This window comes from Corvus kubaryi, unplaced genomic scaffold (assembly GCF_017639235.1).
Source record: "Corvus kubaryi isolate FWS band 111438036 unplaced genomic scaffold, C.kubaryi_AGA036_p1.0 68, whole genome shotgun sequence".
Lineage (NCBI taxonomy): Eukaryota > Metazoa > Chordata > Aves > Passeriformes > Corvidae > Corvus > Corvus kubaryi.
The window spans coordinates 6,601,790-6,626,466 of record NW_024582056.1 but is presented as its reverse complement, the minus strand read 5'-3'; the positions used below and the strand labels follow the sequence as shown (position 1 = coordinate 6,626,466).

Below are 24,677 nucleotides of genomic sequence, written 5' to 3'. Positions count from 1 at the left end.
TATAAATTTTTCATATTACAGGTGGAATGAAGACAAGCATTTTTCCTCCTTACTCCTTTATTCAGGTTGCATACTCTTAGCTCAGTACAGTTAAAGAACTTTGGTGACTTCAGTGCAACTACTCTTAGTAGTACATTTAATCACATATAATTAACAATTTGAGTTCTTTGCCTTTGCTGAATCTCTTTTTTTTTTTGACCTTGAATTTTAATAGAAGGTGTCTACTAGGATGGTGAAGAAAAAAAGTGTAAGCTCTTCCTTCTTGAAGCAAGCTTATTTTACAAGACAAGTTCTAGCAAAATATTTTACAAATGCATTTTTCCTTGAGCTATTAGTGTCTCATATATACTACATGGGGAGTATGCCATTAGATAGCTGTAAATTCAAAAACAGTTATTTTTTTTTTTAATGTGCATGTACTTTTAAGGATCATACGGACTTCTTCTAAATTAACACCTTGAGAAGTTTTAGTATTTGTCTTCCTTTCTCTTGGAAAGTCTTATTTTGCTTTGCCTCTAAAAGATTTTCCTTTATACTCCTTAATTACAAGACTTCTGTTCATTTAAATAATTAAACTTAAGTCAGAAGAGAGTAATCTTAATTCATTAAAATAAACACTGTCCATCTAGTTTTATTATCCTTTTAAATTTTAATTTCTTATTTTTGACATTTTCTCTTTTAAAAATCTATTACTAGGCCTCCTGTCTGCTAGGCAGTAAAGATTAGAGTGGGGATGAGCACAGCTCTTGACTTCTACATTCCATTTGGAGACATTTTTATTGGTTATCTGGCTACATGCACTTGCATTTGCAATGTCAAAAGCAGACTGTTTTGGAATCAGCCGGGGTTAACCAAATTTAATGTGTCCAACATGAAAACTAGTCTCATGGAGATGAGAACCTCTCAAAACAAGATTGGATTGTAAGGGACACAGTACCTGCACCTCTGTTTTGCAATTGCAAGGTTTGTCATGATGCAGAGCTGCAAGAGAGAGGTATGGAGATAGATGTCCTAAAGACCTACAGTTTTCTTGAATTCTTTAAGCATAAATCTTATAGTTAATGAATCCCCCTGCAACAGGGCTGCTGGAACTGCCTGTGTCCAGTCACTCACTACAGGGGTCACAACTGCAGCCCCCCACTGCTAACACTTTGCCACTTAGACCTAATCAGCCCTACATCCAACACAGGTCTGGTCCATGTAATCTAATTATCATCCTCTTTGCCACATTACTGAGAAACATTTCAGGAAGCTTCATCTCTTTCATATCCAGAGTGCTCACCTTACAGTCAGCACATGGCTGGTCTGAATGCATATTTTGGCTAAGAGATGTATACAACTGTACATGTACACAGGTGTTTTTACTTGAGTGGGTGTATATAAGCAACTTTTTTCGATGAAAAAAGTGCTTGTGAGACACAGCAGGGGTTGGGGCAGTACTGTGGCAGTTCACAGTCCATACTGGTGTTAGGTGCTTAAAGCCTAACACTGTTTCACCTGGCTGGGGCCATGGGGAAATGCTGCTTGGTGCCTCCCTGGCATATCCCTTCATAAATCTTGAGGTCTTAGTGTTCTAAAATTTACTCTGAACAAACACCCTCTTCCCGCCTTCCCTTCCCCCTTCCAACATTCCCCCCCCGCCACCTTCCAACAGTAAAAAGAATGCTTTGGCTGGAAGTATTCAGAGATGCTCACAAAAGCCCAAAGGGCGAACGAGTAGTTGTGGGAGAAGGCCTGTCCTTGCACACAATCACCTGAGACAGAAGCCCTCATTAACAACGTCATGCTCCACTGGACATTAGGAAACCAGTTATCAAGTTGATTTGAATTTATCTTCCAGGATAATTCACAGAAATTTAACTACTATGGTACTAAGAGCGTTCTCAGTGTTTTAGTTTGGTTGAGGGTATTTTTGCTTTGTTTTTTATTTGGTTGGTTGGTTGGTTGGTTTTTTGTTTGTTTTGTTGAGATCACATTGTTTACAAAAACATTAAGATTAATCTAACATTTGCTGGAAACACTGGAATAAAAATACATACAATCTGATTTTGGAATTGACACCCCAGCTGGAGGTGAAACAGAAGATATATCCTTTGCTATATTCATGTTAATTTTACCATGTTCTAGATCAACTCCTGTTTAAATAGGGACTTCATTTAATGCTATGCTATGGAAAACAAATATGGATAGCTTAGCTCACTCTCATGGATTGAGCTCTGTGGGATGAGTCAATTCTGGATCCTTTAATGAAGCTGCAGATCATCCATGTGAAGAACAGCAGGAAAATTATGAGTTTAATATGCAGCTGATTATAGCAGAATTTGAGCAACTAATTCTCCTGCACACATTTGAAGATTTTAGCCTTAATCCCTTGCCAGCATTATCTAATGAAATATTGATAGAAATTTGTCTGAGTTAAAGTTTCTATCGTTACTGTGACATTCAATATGCAGATGTTTTCTAAATATAGCTTTTTCTAGCATTACTTTTTCAGGATCTGGGATTCTCTTTATCAAATGAAGATTCCATAGTAGCTATGTACACAGTGTTTAATACCAATGGTGTTTCACTCTGATACAGAAGTAAAGTAATATAGTTATTTCTTTATAAATATTGAATTAGAAAGCAAAGCTGTAAACATCTCTTTCAGAGTATATCACAAGACTTTTGGGAATCAAGTTTGATTGTTTTAAAAAGTTGTACTGAATTCAAATACTATGCAATAGAAATAAAAATTATTTTTTCCAGCTTCAAGTAAATTTATCATTCTTGGAAGAAAGGCCAGCACCAGCTCCTTGCATCTGATATACTAACCTTTATTTTCTACTAGATCCAAGCTTTTTGATAATTTCAGTTCAAGATGTAGCAATGAAATAGACTCCAAGTTCCTACACAAAAAACCTGCAATATTGGACTTTAACTCTGTGTCAGCTAACATGATCACAAAGAGCAAGAGTTACCTTTTTTATAAGAGTTTGTCATCTTTTTTCAAGTAGTTGGAGCCCAGCTTCAGTGGACTTCCATCCAGTAAGATCAGTATAAGGACTTCTATGAGACACTAAGGGATTTTAGGAGCAGATCCTCTCTTTTTCTGCTGACATTTAGTAGACGTGACAAGAAAAAATCATCCTCAGCACTGATTTAGATTTATATTTCATTTCCCTCTGAACCTGAATATCTAGTGTGTGATGCAGTCTGGGTGTTTTTTCCACATTATTTCCAAGTACATAGGACTATTTAATATGATTATCTATTTACTCTTAATGCAGAACAGATTGAGGGAAATATCACCAAAAAATCCATTATTTTGTAAGGATACATTCTTGATCCCTTTGATACACTTATTACCCATAGGAAAAAATGTGTGACAGATATTTTAATGACAATAATTACCTTTTGGTCTGAACTGAATTTGATAGAAATTTGGTAATTAACAAGAACACAAGAATTCATAGATGGAACAGAATTCTTCCATTTCAGAAACCCAGATGCCATTTTTATCTATGATGGTTGAAACAGTACCAAGAAAATTAACTAAATAAAATTTCAAAGCTTTTGTAAATCCCAGCATGATTTTACAAATCAGACAGCTTTTTTGTTTTTGAAGTGGATGTCACAGCCTTGAAAGGATTTAAGCTTTCCTTTTTTAATAGTAAAATTTAGTGTTCTGGCATAAGATTCTTGGATGTATGCCGATTTTAAAATTATGCCAAGATCAGTTGAAACAATTTTCGTTACAGCTTACTTAAACCTTACAAAGTTATATGCCACATCAAATATGAATCTAACATTCCTCCAATTTTCCTTCCTCATAACTTTCACAAGTTATGACCTATATAACTTATTTTCATTCAAGTAAACAATTTCAAAAGGGAATTTAAAATAAAACAGAATGAGCATTTTTAAAGTAGTAATAATGTGCCTCTTCAGATATCTGTATTGAACACAAAATAAACCAAAACAGTTTTAATGAGGCAGAATAGACACAATAGCAATTATGCAGTGGACATGAGGTTGTTGAATCAATACTTGACTGAAACTATGCTAATAAAAATAGTTTTCTTAAAAGTGATTTTATAATTTATGAGCATAAAGTTAGAATCTTCTTCAGTCTCTTCAGTGGAAGCAGAAGTCTAATGACATTAAATAATCACTTTCTTTAAGCTGCAAGCTAAATGTTTTCGTGCTAAGTCCTGGAAGCTTTCCTTATTTTTCTTCAGTGAAAACATTCCTATATTCTAAGGAGATATTCTTAGGAGAGATTATATCTTTCACATTGTTGTCTATGGATTTCCTCTGACTTCAGGGCTAAAACTCAGATTAAACCCTCAATTGCTAATCTCATCAAATAGATTTTCCTTCTGGAATTCATGCCTCCCTGCCCTGTCTGCATCACAGCAGCCAGCCTTTCAGCCTGGGTTTAGCATAATAGTGAGGTTTGGATTAGAGGTCAAGTGAAAGTATGATTACAAAATGACAGTGTTCCCTCTCATGCCCACATGAGTACTGCATGCAGTTTTTGCCATCATCCTATTCTGTGGAAAAACAAGTAGATTTTCCCAGGGCTATCATTCCAACCTTTATCCTGCATATTAAATATGCCTAGGTGAGATCTTGAATCCATTTTTGTAAACTGCTGTAATGCCTACTGGTTACTGTAACTTAAACTCTTAAACTAACTTAAATATAGATCCTGAGACATCTATTTTATGTAAAACAGTTGTTCCAGACTCTACTGAAGGCTAAATTTAACAATATTGTTTTTAATCACATGTAATCTGGGGTTAGTTTGCAGTAGCCATCTCTAGAATGAAAGAGAGGGCATATGTATACTAGGAGGTGCAGGCTCAGTTTTCAAAAATCTGTAAGCAAATACATTCCTTTCAAAGACCATGTACTAAGCCACACTTTTTAAAGGAGTTTTAGAGTACTGTGGAGCTGATTTCTTAAAACTGCAAGGGATGTGTGTACATGAAGGCTAAGATAAGAAAAGTGAAAAATTGAAAGCCAGGGTAGCATGGAGGCTTCAGGCATTCTATGGTGACAAACAACAAGTTGTCAGAGAACTCATCAGGCAAAACCTAACAGAAAGTATGTGAAGATGATGAGCATACTTTTGGTTTTTAACTCATGAATATTTATTTAGTGGCTTTCAGAAGATATACAGGAGACTTTAAAAAAATGAAATCAGATAACATAAGTTCATGATTTCAGTCTGTCAGTGACAATGTTTAGATGTTCAATTGGACTTGAACTTTGATTTTTATTTAGAATTTTTTTCTGTATTATTGATTTTATTTAGAATTTCTCTTAGTCTGTGGACTTGATATTTTGAAACATTTAGAAAGGCTTTACTTTGCCCGTAATAGTATGCAAAATTTTCTAATAGCTATTATTTATGTTATTTAAACATTTTTACTTGATTTCCATTCCAAGATAAACATTCTCACACAACTAAAAGTCATGCTGAGGAAGTTTAGAGTTTTTAAGTAATACTCAATTTTACTAGGGGCCAAGTTGTTGGGGAAAGATAAAGGAAAGAAAAAGGATAAGTATGAGACTTATGTTTTAGTTTCTCATAACTTTTCTAATATATAGCCAAGAAGGAATTTTTGAAGACTCATCCTCTCTCTTCAAGGAAGAAAAAGAAGTATTTTTTTTCACACCTAGATCTTCTGATGCAGAGGTGTTGTCATTTGCTAAACAGTTTAAAAGCTGTTAAGCTTCCACCAAGTTAAGTATGGGCACTTTCTGCATAGGAGGTTCAGAGCACTGAAGTCTCAAGATCAAGCAGCCCCTTGAAGGTAGCTGTCATTCCCCTTCATTGTAGTCACACTGGCATTAGCACCTTTCTCACAGTTTTTAACTTGTTTTAGAATGAACTGGTAGACTAAGGTTGGTTAATGGATAAAATTGATCTTATAACAGTACCAGAAGACAAGAATCCAGCAGTAAAGTTGTGTTAAACTTTTTGTAGCGATAAATATCGTTATTACCTGTTACATATAGTGAAATACTACAGAAGAGAAATTAAAATGATGTGCTTCTAAGCATGGCCTTCACTAGGTCTTTCCATGTGTTAATTGGTTTTCCCACTTTTTAAGCTATGCAGCAGTCGTTTTGCACCCTAAGCACTTTACACAGGGAAATATAAGACTGACTGAAAGTGAGCTTTATCTCAGACACAGTTGTACAAAACATCCCTTCACACTTGGCCATGTGTGATCTTTGCTGTTGATGCTGCATGTTTGCACCACACTCATAGCCCAGAGGGGGCCAGACTCTGCTGCTCTGTGGAAGTGTCAGAGCAGGTTGTGCATGAACCAGTGGATCACCTTGGGTAGAAAATTCCCAGCCAGTTAGAACTGGCATAGGCATAGGCAGTTCTTTTCACAACAAAAGCACAGCTACATGGCAGGAATTTTTGGAGAATGTTTGTTGCTCTGTTTGAAGTTATACTTTTGAAATATTGTAACAAGAATTTCAGAAAATATTTTTGGGACAGTACTTTACCTTTAGGCTCTGTTGCAACTTTCCTCATAGTAATATCTAGCTCCAGTCAAGAGTGTGCTTCATCATGATACTTTAGAGTGGCTTGAGATCAGATTGAACTTTTTCTCTGAGAGTGAATTGTTGGCATTTTTCATTTCAGAAAGCATAGCTTTGTTCTTCTGTATCATTCAGGGCTCCTGTGGGAATATGCCAAAGGTTTTGCCTCAGTGTCATGTTCAAGGCTGCTACTGAGACACAGCACTCCACCTGCCACAACTTTTGTTTGCTGGGAATACTTTTATTTTGTTTCAGAAAGCTTGTCCCTTGTCCTGACCCTGGCCATTTCCCTGGTAAGGCCTGGAGATTTTGTGATGGAGATCTGAAATATAATATCTCCTCTATAGAGCATAATAATAAATTTATGCCACAATTTACATCTCTAGGAAATATATAATCTACATGAAACAATGAATTTAGGAGGTTAGCTTGAAAAGCAATCAGTATATCCTTATAAGCAGGAACTTTAATTTCATCAATATGCTTTTTACCTTTTTGATACACTTTGAAGCAGTTTTTCAGACTTGATAGATCAGATTTTGGGGTTTGTGACTACTTGTATACTGCATCTTCCTAAAGTATCTCTCATAGAGTGGCAGTTTCTTCTTACATTTTAAAATGTTTCTCCACTTCAAAGGATTTTCTTAACATTGAAAGCATAAGCTGTTTATTCTTTCTTGCTAAATGAAATTTTCATTTGGAGAGTTCAGTTCAGCTGAAGAAACAAATTTTCTTATCTGAATTATTTCTTAGAAAAAACAGTCAGTGCACTGCATTGGTTCTTCAGCACTTCAGTGAGTCTTTTGCAGCTTTAGAAGAATAAAACCCTTGCCTGCACATTCTTCTCCACTGGCTCTGTGTCATAACCCCTCACATTTTTTTACACTGCAGAAGACCACAATGACACAGTTCCTCCTCTCAGTGTGGCACGACTTCACCTCTCTCTCTGAGCATCCCTAGCTCTGAAGGCAGCCCAGTAGGAGGTCAATTTTTCTGTTCTAGGCTCAGCACAAGACCTGAATTTGAACTTGATCTAAACCAGAAGGACATTAATTTTTCTCACCTGCTAAAAGACCCTTTCCTGAGGTCATCAGGTCACGTGCTTAGTTTCCACTCATCAGATTTCTCAGTGTAACGGTGGTTACACTGTACAGTCTCCTGAAGAAGAAATGTCTGGCCATCTTCAGCTGTTGTAGAGCAAGTTTATTTCCAGATTAATGAGCACCTTGGCTTCTTAAAAATTCCTAAAAGCCACTTTCTGAGTTCAGGCCCCATGGCATACCACAGCTTGTTTGTCCAACAACTTAACTGAAATGATCTCTTGTGTATATTTCAGAGGTAGAAGCTAGCATTCAGTCTTTTCTCCTGAAAAGGCTCTTAGCTATTAAGCAAGATTTCTTATTCCACTCTACTATTAATTTCCCTAAAAAAAGTATAGGTTTACAAAACTCCAGTTTGTATTTTGTTTGCATGATTGTATTCTTTTGAGATGTCATCCTGAAATTATGAGAGCTGTCACAGCTGATTAACAACTCTTCTGATTTAAGAAATATTGGAATACACCAAAGATTAATTGTTTTATCATTTTCATGGTTTTAAATCTAAACATCATTACATTAAAATCTGTCATTTAATGTATAGCTGAATTTAGTGCAATTAGTTTGAAAACCAGACAAAAAGAATGATTTTTAAAAATACACAAACAAGATTGTGTGCAATTATAGAAAAAATCTGATTATGAACACAGATACATTTGAGGAGAAATTAATTATCATTACACATCTTAACTATTTTGACAGAACTAGAACAGGTTAGTTGAAGTTCATCACTCTCTTTCTGCCTGTCGTTTCCTCCCTCATTAAAAAGTGATTGACTTCTGAGCCATTTAGTTCAAGCCAAAATGAATGTTTGTTCATTTTGATCTTATTAATTTTGTTTGATGTAACTCTTTCAAAAGAGAAGTGAATGATCATGACAGATTTTAGTTTAGTTTATTAATATCCCTGAAATTGTGATGGCTGTGGTGCTGGGTACCTGTCTTTTTCCATATTTCAACAAACTTCCAATTTAGTGCTCTATTTGGCAGCTTCTTGCTATGCACCAAGAACAACATTTTAACACAGTAGGTAAGATGAAGCTGTTTCAACACATGCACTAATTTAGTCAAGCTCAGCTTGACATTCAAAATTTCACTTGAAAACTCTATGCAAAGTTCTACTTGTTTTCCAACAAAGAGTGAAGTCAGTCACAGCACTAGTTCTGTTCTTTGAGATATGTATGCATATCTTGTCAAGAAAGAGGATAAATTTTTGGCATCTCACCATGTTTTAAATATCATTCTGTTGTTTTGAAAGTCCTCAAGGAGACAAGTTATTTTCCATTGTGAAATGTACCTGCTAACTTCAGTGTTCTGAGCAATTGATTTGATATTTTTTTTTATATATATCAAGGTTAGCTATGTCTATTACTATTAGTGTGTTTCTTCTGTCCTAATGTATGTCTGGCTGGTTTTAGTAGACATTAAGACTACATACCAGAAACTGCATTTGCTTATGAAATTTCTCATTTTACAGTTATATGCATACATGCATGTGTATTAGTCCTGTGGATCATCATAGCTAGAGTGCAACAATGCCGTAAGTAATGTACAGTTTTCCATAAAATCCAGAAGACAGAATGACTGCAGTAAAGACCTGACTTTTTTAGTACGTTTTGTGCCACATTCAAACATAAATAGCAAATATTATGTAATGTATTTTTATATTAGCTGATAAATATATAATATATGAGTACAAAATATTTATGTCACCAACCTGAGTGTCTGGCCAGCACTAAAAACACTGTTAAGGTGAAAGGATTTCTTAGGGCTGATACTGAATCCACCTATATTCTTAAACAAAACTTACATAAAGGTATATTGAAAACACATATTGTAAGACTGATGTACTTTAGCAGCTTAATCTCACCAATAAGCATTTGCATAACTACTTTGGCAAACAGCTCAAAAACGAGAATTTTCCTTCTACTTCAGCCTGTCTCTTCAAGAGTTTGCTTCTTATTTTTATAAACAAAATCTATCCAGCAAGACAAGGTGCACAGAAAACATCTCATCATGCCCACTAAAACTGGAGGAGTTTGGGCCAAAACACAGAAGCTAGTGGAGAGATGCATTTCTAGCTAAAGCTGCAAAGAAGTGATTTTGCCCCTCAGCAAACATAGAACTGTCTTGGCTCAGTTATCTTCCTACAAATCAATCACACCCCTTTGGTCAGAAAACACCTCTATTGCAGGGCTGCATGCTATTTTTGATACAAAGAAATCTTAAGAAAGGAGCTCTTTGGGATTCATTAGATATCAAAAGCTGTCTTGTGAACTTTTAAGAACTCAGTTCTGAGTATAAGAAATCATATTTTAAATCAGTAAAGACAGAAATCTGTGCTGAAGTAGGTGTTAAAAATATCTTAAGTATTGTATCATTGAAGTTCCCTTACAGAATAAGGAGACTTTAAAGAGGGTAGAGATCTATTCGCTTTTTAAAACTTTTACTTTTAAACTGTAGTTTCAATTTCTTTCTATTTGGATTTAAAGCACACAGTCCTGCATGAGAGGAAATTATGTAGATCTTTAATTTCTCCTCTTGAGGAAGTGAAAATGGAGCTTTTATCAAATACTAACTAGGGAAGAATTTTAAGGAAGCTATCCATTAAATTCAAGTAATCAGTATATTATAATAAGTACTGTTTAAGACATCAAAAGGATTTTAGGAAAACAGTTTTTTGTGCATCCTTCTTTGACACAAGAACTTGCACTTGAGAATGTTACATCTATTTAGGTATTTCTGTTATCAACATTAAAATCGTAATTTTCATTTTGTTAAAATTAGGAAGTGCTAAGATAATGCATCCATACTGGTATTTGTAAACTTGGGTGTGGTATTGCCAATCTTAGTATCTTAATCTGATTTTAAAATCACATTTGAAACATCTAAATAATATAAGTAGAGTAACCTATACTATGAAATTACCACAAATCACCAGATGTTTTCTTTATTGCATTGCTTACATTTAAGGATCTAATATTAGTGATGAGTATTCTGCATTTCATATCTTTATAAATGGCTTTTTTATGCCAGGACTTTCTCCATAGATAGTAGATAGGTGAATAGTGTTTTTTGGAAGAATGCAAATGTTGACTAAGAAAACAGTGTTGCGTTGTCAGCACAGATAATATTACATTATTAATAGTATGTAGGTTTAGGTTCTGCCTACAATACTACATTCAGAGCATTGGATTTCTCTCATCTTGGTTATTTAAATTGGCATGGAAATAGCATATTTATGATTTTGTGATATTTTCTGAGTTGGAAGGGACCCATCAGGATCCTCAAATCCAACTCTGGCCCTGCACAGGACACCCCAGGAGTCACACCATGCTCCTGGGAGAATTGTCCAAACACTTCTTGAGCTCTGTCAGGCTTGGTGCTGTGACCACTGCCCTGGGGAGCCTGTTCCAGTGCTAGAAGTAAAGTGGAACTTGTTCTTCAAGGGGATAGGAGTAGTTAAGTACTGCTCTAGTTTTACACACAAACTTTGAATGTACGCCCATGACACATTTACTTATCCTAATATTACACTTATACAAGCCTTTTATTTAGAGGTTAAAGCCCAAATTACTAAAGATTGCTTAGCCCCTGATTCACCTAAGGTGCTTATTCTTTCCCACAATCAGTATATCTGGCGCAGGCAGATGTGGGTTCACTCTGCCTGTATTAAAAGCTCATTGTAGAGTAACTGTGTTAGGATAGCAGAGAGCCTAAGTTAATATATTCTGCCTGTTCAGCTTTTGGTTCAGTTCAGAGCTGATTCACATTTAGTTAAGTATGGGCAAAGGGAGCCTGCACCTTTCTCCACCATAATGCTGATGTATCCTGTAGCAAGCCCTTAACAACCTCTAAGAAGTAGCACCAAAGTTACAGTGTGTGAACCATTAGCACCAAGGTAACTTCAAAGCAGTCAGTGCATATTTTACGAGCAATAGAAACCCTCCTGCTATAGTGCCTAGTCCAGAGCTGGCTGGAGTTGCTCCTGTTGCTGCTAGTATGGGAATCCTTACCACAGAGTGTGGGAGTCTTCTCAGCAGTCATTTTGAGCTGCATGTGATACCTTTCTTCTTAAGACACACCATGTACTCAAGCACAATGTTGTTCCTTAATGTAGCTTAAGGTGTTGAAATAAACATCTAAGCCTTTATGTCAGTTCAGTCAGGGAGAGATTTTGTGATTTGCTGTCTTTTGAAGTGGATGTCCAGAAGAGAACAAGTGTAATGATACAAAACTGATATATAATTCTATGTTAAGTTGCCTTAAGTTGCATTATTGAAATTTAGAGCTGATAAATGCTTGATTTGACATAGAACTGGGCTAATCGCAGTAGAAGCTTTATGGAAGCAAATTGAAAAAACAGTTCAAAAGACCCCCCTTTTTTTTTCTCCTAACGATTTAATAACTTTAAAATCAAGAAAATCAAAACATGTAGTGATAGGACAAGAGGTAATGGTTTTAAACATGAAAGAGACTAGATTATCTATAAGGAAGAAATTCTTCACTATTATGATTTGAGGCACTCGAAGAGATTGCCTGGAGAAGTTGTGGATATCCAATCACAGAAGTGTTCAAGGCCAGGTTGAATGGAGTTCTGAACCACATGGTCTAGTGGAAGGTATCCCTGCCTATGGCTGGTGGTTTGGAACTAGATGTATTTTAAGGTCCCTTCTAACCCAAACCATTCCATGATTCTACGATAAATTAAAACTACACTATTTTGCACACCATGACATATGAATCTCACACATACATGACAGTATGAATCTCAAAAATAGTCTCAATAATTAGTTTTGTAGTTTGGCTTAAATATGACTTGAGATTGCTTTCATATAAATTAAACATGCTTCTGCTCTTTCTCTCACACTGTCATGGCAGTTCAAGCGAGATGTTACTAAAAACTTAATGCCGGGCAAAAAAATTGCATAGGTAAGTTGTGTCTGAAAAACCAAGTTACTGAGAATTAGGCTTATGGAGCAAGTTTGTTTTATGTGGCTTGGTATACTGCTTAACTTCACAGCTGATTTATGTCCTGTTGGTTTGTTCATGTCAGTCTCTTCTTGGACTCTACATGCTACTCATTCCTTTCCAGTTACTAATTCAACAGTGCAGCAGTTATACATTTTGCCTGTATTGCACAAGCTGGTCATGAATCCCAGATTGTTTCATCTACTCTTACCACCTTAAAACTAGGGAAGGGGTTGTCCCCCTGTACTCAGCACTGGTGAGGCCACACTTTCAATCCTGTGTTCAGTTTTGGGCCCCTCACTACAAAGATGCTGGAGATGCTGAAGTTTGCCCAGAGAAGGGCAGCAGAGCTGGTGAAGGGTCTGGAGCGCAAGTTTGATGAGGAGCAGCTGAGAGAACTGGGGCTGTTCAGCCTGGAGAAAAGGAGGCTCAGAGGGAAATTTATTGCTCTCTACATCTACCTAGCCATGTGAGGGGTGTTGTTTTCTCCCAAGTAGCAAGCGATAGGAGGAAATGATCTCAAGTTGCACCAGAGGAAGCTTAGGCCGGATATTAGGAAAGATTTATTCATCATAAGCATCGGAACAAGCTGCTCAAGGAAGTGGTTGTGTCACCATCCCTGGAGATACTTAAGAGATGTATAGATGTGGCACCTGGGGACACGGTTACTGGTGGACCTGGCAGTGCTGGGTTAATGGTTGGATTTGATGTTAAAGGTCTTTTCCAACCTAAATGAATCTATGATTCTAATAATATTCCAACAGGTCTTTTCTCCTTTATTTCCACTGAAGGGTCACCTGTAAAACAGGTAAAATGGAAAAAAAAATATTCTCAGCCTATATAAAAGTTGATTGAGATATTAATTTTATACATGGAAAATGCTATATGTATGCACATGTAAGTGCCATAATACCTTGCAGTTGCTATGGTAACTAGAGAGCAGCTGAGGTCTGCTTTTTCTATATTTAGAAATAATATCTAAAATGTCTCACCCAATTAAACCTCAACATTGTTGAGAAAATTTTACCCAGAAGGGAGCTATCAGTTTTGCAATAAATGCCTTTAATTCATCCTTCTGAGGCATGTCCGAGAGGGCACATCCGAGTAAACCTCCAGACCTGACTGACAGCAAATGTAAGCTGTGTAGCCTCTGACCATGACAGGGCACATGTATTCAGGTGTAGGTGCAGGCTAGCTTGGGTTTCTAGATTACAGTCAGCTTGGCAAATCTGTCCAAGGCACAGGCTAAGTATGCTTATTTGGGACTGCACCTGCCCAGACAAAGTGCTTCAGTTTCAGCTGGACTTCTAAACTGGGAAATGGTTGGTCTCCTAGGTTATTGAGGATTGCAGATGTACCAAATGCAGTCTTAATTCAGCACCATTTGCTGCAGACACTGACACACAGCACACAGCGGGGGGGTTACAGGTCTGTGAAGCTCTAAAGATTGTGAAAAATCATAGACAGAGTTTGACCTCTGGTTAATGCAAGCTGATCTGGAGCTTAGTAGGGAAAGGCTGCATGTTAGGTGCATTTTATTCCTCACAACTAAAATGCAGAAAATACCCATATTAATGAGAATTCTGATTTTAAATTGGGTGTGAAATGGAAATCAGTTTATGTGAGGCTGAAAGGCAGCACTAGTTGTAAAGCTCTCCTCCACACTCTAGAAATCTAGTTCCCTACTTTTACAAAGGCTATTATGTTGAGAATGTTTATAAGTATTTTGGTTATTGGGGGTATTGAAAGATATAACGTGACTGAGCACTGATCATGCAACATCTCTTAATTGTGCATAAACACTTTTCTAAAACTACAAATCTTGTCAGGACTGCCTTTAGAAATTATATCACTGAGTGGTTACATCAGATGCTTAGTTTGTGGACTTGATTAAACTTATCAGTACATAAAGACCAAGCTGAGTGACATCAGGTTTCTCCCTTAAGTTTTACTGCAGGTCTCCAGCTGCATAGCGGAAGGTGCAGCTATAGCTAAATACTGGTACCTGTGCCTATCACCAATATGTTTTGAGGTTGAAAAGAAACAAGAGAAAGTAGGCAAAATGGCTGCTTAAATTATAGTTATAATTAATGCTGGTATCCTTAACATTCTCTGAAAAGTTGGCATCTAAAATATAATGACCAAATTTATCAACCTGTTGGTCCACTGTGTTGACCCAGTTGAGTTTTTGCGAGCAGTGCTGTGATGAAATACACTGATCTCATTATCTGAAGGATATCTTTTCCTTTCTATATCTCAGATGCATTCACGTATGCTTTGAAATGACAAAAAGGTAGAGTGGATGCATATGAATTTGAAAATAATCATAGTATGCTGTTCTGTTCTTTCCTTGATTTACAGGCTCTCTTCATCCAGACCATTTTACAGTCTGTGTCTCCATGCTTTCAATACAGACAGAAACTGAGTGGATGGTGTGACTATAGAGGGTAAGAAATTTCATTTTGAGAAAGGAGAATGTGACTGGTTTTGCTTTACATGAACTCCATGTACATTTTAAATGCAATTTTTTTACTACAGTCTGCTTTTTTTCCCCTAGAAAAAGAAATAAGAAGAATACTCTATTCTATTATTTATTTATCTATTGTTCTATTCCTAAGTTAATATGTGTCATCTGCTGACTGTTATCTGAGGAGAATTCCTCAGTAAAGTGCATGAAATTGACAGTATGATGTTCATATTCCCTAGTATCAGTATTTATGCTTGTATTCAGTATAACTGATCAATAAAAATACTATGTTTCAACTATAAAAAACAGAGGAGGCCAGTGTATGAATCTTTTAAAAAACCCCAAAAAACAGGTGCAATACTCTAGTATCTTATAAGACCATTCCAAACTATTGTGGGAAAATGACAGTGTCATCTACAACCCATTGTGTGCATGGAGAAAAAAAAAACAAACTAAATTTCTGAATCCTATCAAAGATGACATTTCTTAACTTATTTTATGTAAGGTTAACTTAAAATTATATCTGGTTTTTGACTGCCTCCAGTCTCAACTAGTATTCTCAGTTTCGTAGGGTTACCTAGGAAACGGACTGGGATAGATTTCATGATCAGGAGGGAAGAGATTTGGAAAGTACAGCTGCTTTCCCTCCATAGCTGCTGAATTTGCCTTTCCCCACAGATATTTTTTAAACAGAAGCATTTCTCCATCTGCTGGCTCCAAGGAAGCTATTGCAGCCTTCCAAGCAGAGAACTACTTACGGGCAATGGAGTATTTGTATAATAAAAGCCTGTTTGGAATCAACATTTCTACGCTGATGCTCCAGAATTGCTGCATTTGTAGTAAGTAGTTTTGGAGTAGGTTAGCTTATTTTTAGTTCATTCACTGAAGGGAACTGGATGTATTCCAAAAAGTAACATTGCCCCACATATCTCTATTATAAGTGAGACAGTACTGTGAAGGCACCCTGTGCTGCTCAGTCACAAACAAATTACTCAGGGCCAACTCTCAGGCCTTTCCAGTGCCTTAGACGCTGACATGTAGACATCGTGTATGGACACTCAATTGTACAACATCCAGAAATATTTATAGCTAGTAGGGCAATATCCAGTCTCTGATAGGGAGGATTACAGCAAGCGATGCTTTCAGGTATATTTTGAAAGGTGCAAAGCCTACAGCATTAGACTGGAGACATGCAAATTAATTGTGCTTCTAGTAGCTGAAAGTTGAAGATGAGGCAATGAAAGTGGCTGCTATACAGGCTGTCTGTGTCTCTGTGAGGATTTTTTTTGGTTGGTTGGTCGGTTGGTTGTGGTTTTGTTTTTGTTTTTGTTTTTGTTTTTGTTTTTTGCAGGGGGCTTCTTTGTTGCAATATTTTTAATTTTTTGGCTCAATATTTTGACATAGAACACACATGGTCTCGAAGGAGTTGATATCAGCACTCGGCACTCCTCACATCACACCAGGCAGTCATTTATGATGCAGTACCTTAGGATGAAGTTATTTGGTTCAGAAATAGCAGTGTGTGGAAAAATGTAAGAAAGATCTCTGTTGCAGCGGGGATTACTGCTAAAAGTATATTTCAAACCAGGAGTCCCGTGGAAAGTGAAGTATATATGGACAGATTTGTGGTAGATGTTTCAGAGATGTTTATTTCTCCAGCCGCATGGCCGGGGCTCGGCTCAGGAACCCTGCAGTCACGGGACCCGAGGGTCCTTGGCCACACCGGGGAACACAAACCAACCAATGGGCAGTGAGACTGGCCAGGGGCAGGGAGACCCCGTGCCTCCCCCCAGGGCCCCTCTCCCAGGGCTCCATGGCAGGGGAGGGACCCCAACATCTCACCCGTTTTATTTTAATAAAAGGAGAATGAAAATAACTGGATAAACATAACAAGAACAGTTTCAAGACAAAACAAGCCACCCTCCTGAGTCTTAAAATGTCCAAACAGATTCTCTGGAACATCTTAGGGCTGACAGAAGGGAGACAGAACTCTCCAGGCATGCTTTGTGGGGAAATTGAGGCAGGAGAGGGTTTAATTTCTTCCCTCCCTCTTTTCATACCCCCCTCGGCATAGGAGAGGAATTGTAGGGAAATGGAATTGTATAGGGAAGCCATGGGGTGAAAAACGGATTAGGAATAAAATGGGGATAGGGTAAACTTAGGAAGGGGTTCATATTGGGTATAGGGTAAAAGGGGAAAGTAGGCTGTGGGTAGGGAAGCTGCTGCGATGGATATTGTTTATAATTTTGTGCATAACGGCTGCCTTTGACTGGAATACCTCCAGGCCCAGTAATATTTGCTGCTTGTAAACCCTTCTTTCCTTGCACTATATCAAATTGTACAACTTCCCCATCTCCTACACTTTGCAGGTAATTTTTAGGGTTATTCCTTTTAATGGCAGTTCTATGGATGAATAGATCTCCCCCTGTATCATCTTGTGTTATAAATCCATAGTTGTTTTTTGCATTGTACCATTTCACAGTTCCTGTGACTTTCGTGGCTACAACTGCTCCTATCACGTGCTTGCGTGTTCGTCGTGGCTGCTGGTCCCGCGTGGCTGCCGCCTCGTCGACTCCGACGTCTCGGCCGGGCCCCTGCGTTGCGGCTGCTCCGCGCTCTCCGAGCGGCGCTGCTCCGGCGCGTGTCTGGGCTCTGCGCGGCCCCGCGTTGCCATCGCCGCTGGCTCCGTGCCCTGTGAGCAGTTCCGCTCCGCAAACTCCACGCTGCTTTGAGTGCGGCCCGGTTTCGGCTCGGCGCTGCGCTGCGCGGCTTCTCGTGTCGCTGTGGAAACCGCCGCTTCTCCCTCCGCAGGGCTCTCCGAGCCGTGTGCTCAGAGCGGCCTGCCACGCCGATGCCCGGTTCCTGGCTGCTCGTGGCCCACGGCACCCGCGGCGCCTGCAGCATTGCTCCCTCACTCACGGCCGCGTGGCCGGGGACCCTGAGACAGGGATGGGGTCCGCAATAAGGTGCGCGCTCCTGAGGGGGCCGGGCGCATCCAGCGCAGGCACCTCCGCTGGCACGGCTGCAGTCATGTGCTCCCGGGATGGCGGCCGCGCGGGCTCGGCCACGGGATAAGTATGATCCTCTGCTTTAGGGGTAATGGGACCATACAAATGCTCCTCAAGAGCTTCCCTGATTATAAGGTATGCACGGAAAGCTTCTCTTTGATCCCATACGTTATCCCATATCTCATCCCAGAAACACCCCTCACAAGATACAGGAGGTTCGATATCAAAAAGTAAGTCTCGAGAAATATAGGAGAACCTTTTGAAAAGCCAGATGAAGAAATGTTCTAGATCTCCCGGTTGCATTACTTTTTTGTTTTGTTGTTCAAGGATTCCTTTTACTTCTAGATACATTTTTTTCTGTGGCGCAGAGAGCCCCATTTCCCACGATTCTTCCATAGTCCAGAGAGAATATTCAAACCAATGAGAAGAGAGAGGTCTAGAGTGATTATGTTACTCACGAATCTTCCTCAGGGATCGGTGTCTTGCCCTCATTCCTCCACCAGTTTGTTGCAGAGGGGATTACTGCAACAAGTGTATTTCAAACCAGGAGTCCCGTGGAAAGCGAAGTATATATGGACAGATTCGTGGTAGATGTTTCAGAGATGTTTATTTCTCCAGCCGCATGGCCGGGGCTCGGCTCAGGAACTCTGCAGTCACGGGACCCGAGGGTCCTTGGCCACACCGGGGAACACAAACCAACCAATGGGAAATGAGACTGGCCAGGGGCAGGGAGACCCTGTGCCTCCCCCCAGGGCCCCTCTCCCAGGGCTACATGGCAGGGGGGAGGGACCCCAACAGATCTCAGTGGATGAGACTTCCTATGGAAGTTGATGGAACTGTGTAAATTTTGTTTTGTAACACAATGACCTTCTTCAGCCTGTCCTTTTGCTGATCACCAATTTTCAACACGTGAAAAAAGTACTTCCATGAAAGGCCAATATCCTGAAAAACTGCCATACACGGTACAGTAGGATAACACTGCAGTATGCCTGTTTGTAAACCCTGCACTGCGCAGGTAATGAAAATCATCTCATTTTCCTCTTAGTACTTAATTTCTTGATTGACTAAAATTACCTTAAGCCTCCTGCTACTGAAAATCTTAACTTTCCTGCATATTGTGGGACTGATGCTTGTGTGGCAGTCAAAATCCTACTTGAGCTAAATCTGATTGGTTTGGTATATTTCTGTTTGTTTGTTTCCAGCATATCATATCTTTGATCTGGATGGCTGCATAGCTGCGTGAGTGGAAGAGCTGGAGGAGGATGGAAAACACTTAGGGAAGAAGACAGAACCATCTCCTCCAGCAACTCACGTTTAGACTGGCTTTTGAAAATGCATACTTCTTTGGGCAGAAATTTGTATTTCATAGAGAACATGTACATGCAGGCATAATTCATTGAAATCAGTTGTCTACTACTTAGAGAAAAAAAAGGTTTTTTTTAGAGGGTGCTACTCTTCATACAAGCTCATATGCCTCACTCGTTGTCCCCTTGAGAAGAAACATAGTGGACAGTAGACCCTCCAAATATGTGTGTATGAAAATGATGCATGCATAAATCTTTAAGGTGAATGTCAGTGTTCATTTTCTACAGAGATATACAGCTATCTCATTCTCATATCTGGAATAAAGAATCATTATGCCTGGCAGTAATTGATCCCAGATGATCTTATTAACTAGGACAGTCTGTGGTTTTTACTAAGAATATAGAACTCCTTTCTTCAAAAACTGGGAGAAAAAAGTAGAGGAAATCTTCTTTTGTTATCTGTATTGGCTCTGGAGTTTTAAAGTTGTCTCTGTGCTCATATTTAATTAGTTTCTGCAAGCCTGAGGTCAAATGAGGTGCAGAGCTGGCACATGAAAAGAAACACCGGAGGTCAATTAAAATCATTAAGTCACTATCAAACTCATCTGGAAAAATTAAAAGAATTTTCTTTTCCTTTTGGGGAATAACCACATGCTGAAGGGTACACATTTTCCTGCACTAGCAAAGGCATAGCTGCTCTGAGTAATGACTGTTTCATGACAAAACACATTATATGTTAATTGAAAGATAAATGGCAAAGTCATTCTAGTACCTTTTTTTCTCAGCTTAGGTTTTCTATATTCACTTGTTCATTAAAATACCTCTCTTTATATATCTCTTTCTTTAGGATATTATTTGACCCTCTCTGACATTTTCTCTAAACTGCTTAATTCGTCTTTGTCCAAATGGAAGCTTCTGGTTGTCCTAAAGCACTTCTTCTCATAGCCTTCTTAAATGCATGTGAAGATGCCAAAAAGCCCACTTAAGCAGTGTCTTACCTCTTTTTGGGTGTCAGATAGTGACAATGATATCTGTTCCAGTGGTGATATCTCCAGCATACAGCAGATATCCATGCTCACCTCAAAAGAGACACTTTTCTAACTTCAAATTTGAAAAATTATGTGTTTTTTTCTGATTTATCTGTAGGGGGAAGACTTTGCTGCTTCCAAACTACTTTTTTCGTTCCCTGAAAAAATTGTGTTGATTAAACAGGATTGAATTTCTTTTCCTTGTCTGTATCTATGCCTTGGTCAGTGTATCTGCAGTTTCTCTAGATGCACTGTATAAATTCATAGACTATGCTAATTCATAAACTAAAGATTATCTTCAGGAAAATAAGTTCATGTAATCTTTTGTAGATGGGACTAATTATGGCGGGGAGGTGAGGGGAGTGAATAAAGGCCTAGAAGAAAAAGAAGTGGCGTCTTTAATGTTTATTTAAAACACAGTGGTGAATTGACCCTGGCTGGACATTACAGGCCTGCCAAAGCAGCTGGGCAAGGGAAAGAAAGGATAACAAAATGTTCATGGGTCAAGATTAGGGCAGGTAGAGATCACTCACCAATTACAGTCATGGGGAAGCCAGAGTTGACTTGGGGAAATTAGTTTAATTTATTGACAGTCAGATCTGAGTAGGGCAATGAGAAATAATAAGTAAGTCTTCAAACACCTTGCCCCCACTGCTCTTTCACAGGGATTGATTTCTCTACCTCTTCTTGACAGAGGTTTAGGGGACATGAAATCGGGATTGTGGTCAGTTCATCACACGTTGTCTCTGCTATTTCTTTCTCCCCAGGGAGAGGATTCCTCACACTCTTGCTCTACTCCCCAGTGGGGTCATGACATATTTTTGACATGGGAAAACTAAAATCTGAATAAAATCCTGTAGTTAATTCTTTCTGCAACAAAATCAATATTTTGGGTTTTGGTGTTTATTTATTAGTCTTGAAAATATTTTGGCTTTTCAAAAATTCTTCCTTTCAGTACTGTTTTCCTCCATTTTCAAAGCTACATAAGAACATCTCATAGATTTTGTTCTGTTACTAGTTCACATAACTTTTTACTCATTTAATGGATTTTTAAAAATTAAAAAACCAAGCATGGGATTATATTTACAATACTTCAATAAAAACTCATGAGCAGTTGCGGTTATTTTAAATAAATGCTTCATTCTCATTGCTTAGTGTCCTCTGACACCTCTTCTAGTGCTGAATTGAGTGTCTGTTCCTTTTATTTGAAGAAAACTGTAACTCCATCTGTTGCATAATTATTTTGGTGAGCAACTTTGAATAGCAGAAAAAGCTGATCCGACTACTCATTTTACAAGACTGGTGAGAAGAGGACTGAAGGATATAACCTAAACCGCTTACATCAGTCTAAAGCCTGGGAAGTTTGTAATGGTTTTAATGTAAACAGTTTTGTGCGAGTACCATAGGCTTGGAGACCCTTTTTTTGGTGTGTTTCTCACCTGAGACATTTTTAGGGTTTCAATCTGCTCTCCTCATCTAGAAAAGCAAGCACTGAGCTGTACAAGTTATACCACAGCCTAAAGCCTGCTCAACATAGAGATTAGATGTTCTGGGAAAGCTATTTTCTGTAGGTCACTATGTAGTCATTCTTTCTTGGATTTTGAGGAAAGCTTGCTTTTCTGGGAGGAAAAAACCCAACCCAACAAACCAACCAACCAACCAACCAACCAGCAAAAAAAACCCAACCAAAACCAAACCAAACCAAACCAAAAAACCAAACAAAAAACAAAAATCACATAACCACCCAAAAAAATCAAGAAACATAAAACTGTATGTTTTTTACAAGATCTTATAATAGTTAATGCTATGTTTCTTCTAACAAGTGTCATAACAGCAGTGGTAAGACCTACTGCTATTTTGGATCCTAATATTGATCTCATTCTTTTCTGTAAAAATAACACTGCAGACAATGTGATCAATATGACCAATTATATAGTGTTAAAACCCCAGTTCACAAACTTTTTATGACTGCTGTGGTTTTAGCGTTTAATTCCACAAAGATAACTAATGTCTGACCTTACAGAGAGGACACATGAATATATGCACAACTATTTCCAAAATTTTGTCTTTATTTAGACCTTTATTTGTCTGGCTTTGGAAGAAAATGCAAAAAAACTTACTTTAATTTGAGTCTTGCTTTGGGCTAAACAACATGACCCCATTTTACACTAGCCTACAAAATCACTATGTATACAGCAAAATTTTGTACAATCAGCAGAGTAGTTAAAGGAGGTTTTTAAACTCACTGTGAAAGAGCTCTTGGTAGCAACGTTTGTAGGAAAATATATTGATTTTTTATTATCCATTCACACGGTTTTATTTGGAGACCTTTGAAGTTAAACATGCTAATTGTAAACCAATATCAGGATGGAAGGGATAATTTGAAAATATTTATTTAAAAAATGAGTGACTATTAATGTATTGTTCTTTCGATATACAAGCAAGTATCTCATTAATTTCAATCAGAGGACAGAATAAAAACTAGGTGTGTTTGACATATTGGAAAAAAACCCCAAACAGTTCTTTCAACACAGTCATCTGAAATGGAAGCTTTAAACTAAGTAGAATTCACACTTGATAAGTCAAATAATTGGAATTAGGTTCCAGAACTATATTCTTCATAGGCTGTAATTGGATAATCACATAGATGTAGCTTGCTACCCAGGAACTTGGAAATGAACTCTTAGAGGCAATAAAGCTATTCTACTGAACTAAAACCAGAAAAAAATCTGTGTGTTCAAATACTTTGGGACATACTTGGAAAAAAGAAAATAGTAGTTTTGATTCTTTGATACTGTCTATAAAGAAAGATGGAACCCTTCTGCCCGTAATGGACATACCTATTATTTAAATTTATCAGATAGATTACAAAAAGAGGCAATAAAATGTCTTTTTAGTCAGCATAAAATTGCAGACACCTGATAACTCTATAGTTCGAACAAGAAATTTCTTGAAATCATATTTACATGTTACACATGAAAATAGAGTATTAAATGTATGTTTCTCAATAATTCCATGATATGCTGAGATCATGAGTCTGAAGAATCATGTTAAGGGATACAGTCACCTGTGGAAGTAACACAGTGTATGAATTGAAAACTTGAATATTATACTTTCTTTAAACAAAGGGATATGGAGTTTAGTGTATTAATTAGGGCACTTCTGTCATTGGAAGCTATTAGTCTTATAATCAAGGAATGTTGAGGTGAATGGATAAATAACAATGTTGCTGTATATCCCAAGTTAAAGGAATATCCCAGCTAAAGGGTAAAGACTTGAAAGTAAAATAATTCCCATTCTCTTTCATCTTTTAACAAACTATTCTGATTTCTGTGTTCTGAAACATTCATTAGTTTCTTGAAGCATATACGTTAGTGCTGGTGTGCTCATATCACGCTAATATAATGCATCTCAAAGTATAAATAGAATTACTTCATGATGTTGTGTATATTTTCAATAGTTGGTTAATTGAAAGTCAATAGTGGTAATGTGAGTTTCCCGTATGCAACTTTAAGATGGGTAAGGGCATGAAACACACAAGCTAACTGGAGAGGCTGGCAGTGGGGGACTGGGCTTGCTGAGATTGACAAAGAGGAGATTGAGGAGCCACCTGGTAGCAGGCTGCAGTCTGAAAGGGGATGTACAAAGATGATGGTGCTAGACTCTCAGTGGTAGTGCCAGACAATAGACTAGGGAACAGCAGGCAAAAAACATGACTTGACACTGCTCAGACTGGACGTTGGTAAAAATGCTGGGATGACAGTGCAGAATGCAAACAGGCTGTTGACACAACATCCTTGAAAGTTTTGAAGACTGACAAAGTCATATTTATTTTGTGATGTTGGTTATTATATTGTTTTGAGCGGAAGGCTGTCCTACCCAACCTCTTTTAATCAATTCTCTACTGATCCCATGGCAGTATTCAAATATGATTTGCTTAATAGTTGCTGGAAATAAAGGAAAAAACATAATGTTGTTGTGAAAAGTGTTCAGTCTAATAGATTTCTACTGATGTGTTACTGAACTAACAAGGAAACCAAAGTCTGTAGGGCTTCTTAATTTTTAAAACAGTGAAATTAATTGTACTTTATCTAAATTCAAGTAGGACTGTTTTGAATTTATCTTGGAAATGAACTTACCTTGTGCTCTTTTGGTTAATGTTTTATTTTAATCTTCATATTAAGGCTAGTTTGTTGTCCTCATGTCATTCTTTATGGTCTGGTGTAGATTTAGGTGGTGAATTTCTGATGATTT

General features: G+C 37.9%; 1 long non-coding RNA gene across 1 annotated transcript in view; it reads left to right on the top strand.

Annotated features, from left to right (window-relative positions):
• LOC121674507 overlaps positions 1-24,677 on the top strand; it is a 155,224-nt gene that overhangs the window by 8,167 nt on the left and 122,380 nt on the right. Inside the window, exon 2 of the long non-coding RNA XR_006019652.1 lies at positions 14,978-15,063. This is a non-coding gene — a long non-coding RNA (uncharacterized LOC121674507). The remainder of the gene's footprint in view (positions 1-14,977; positions 15,064-24,677) is intronic.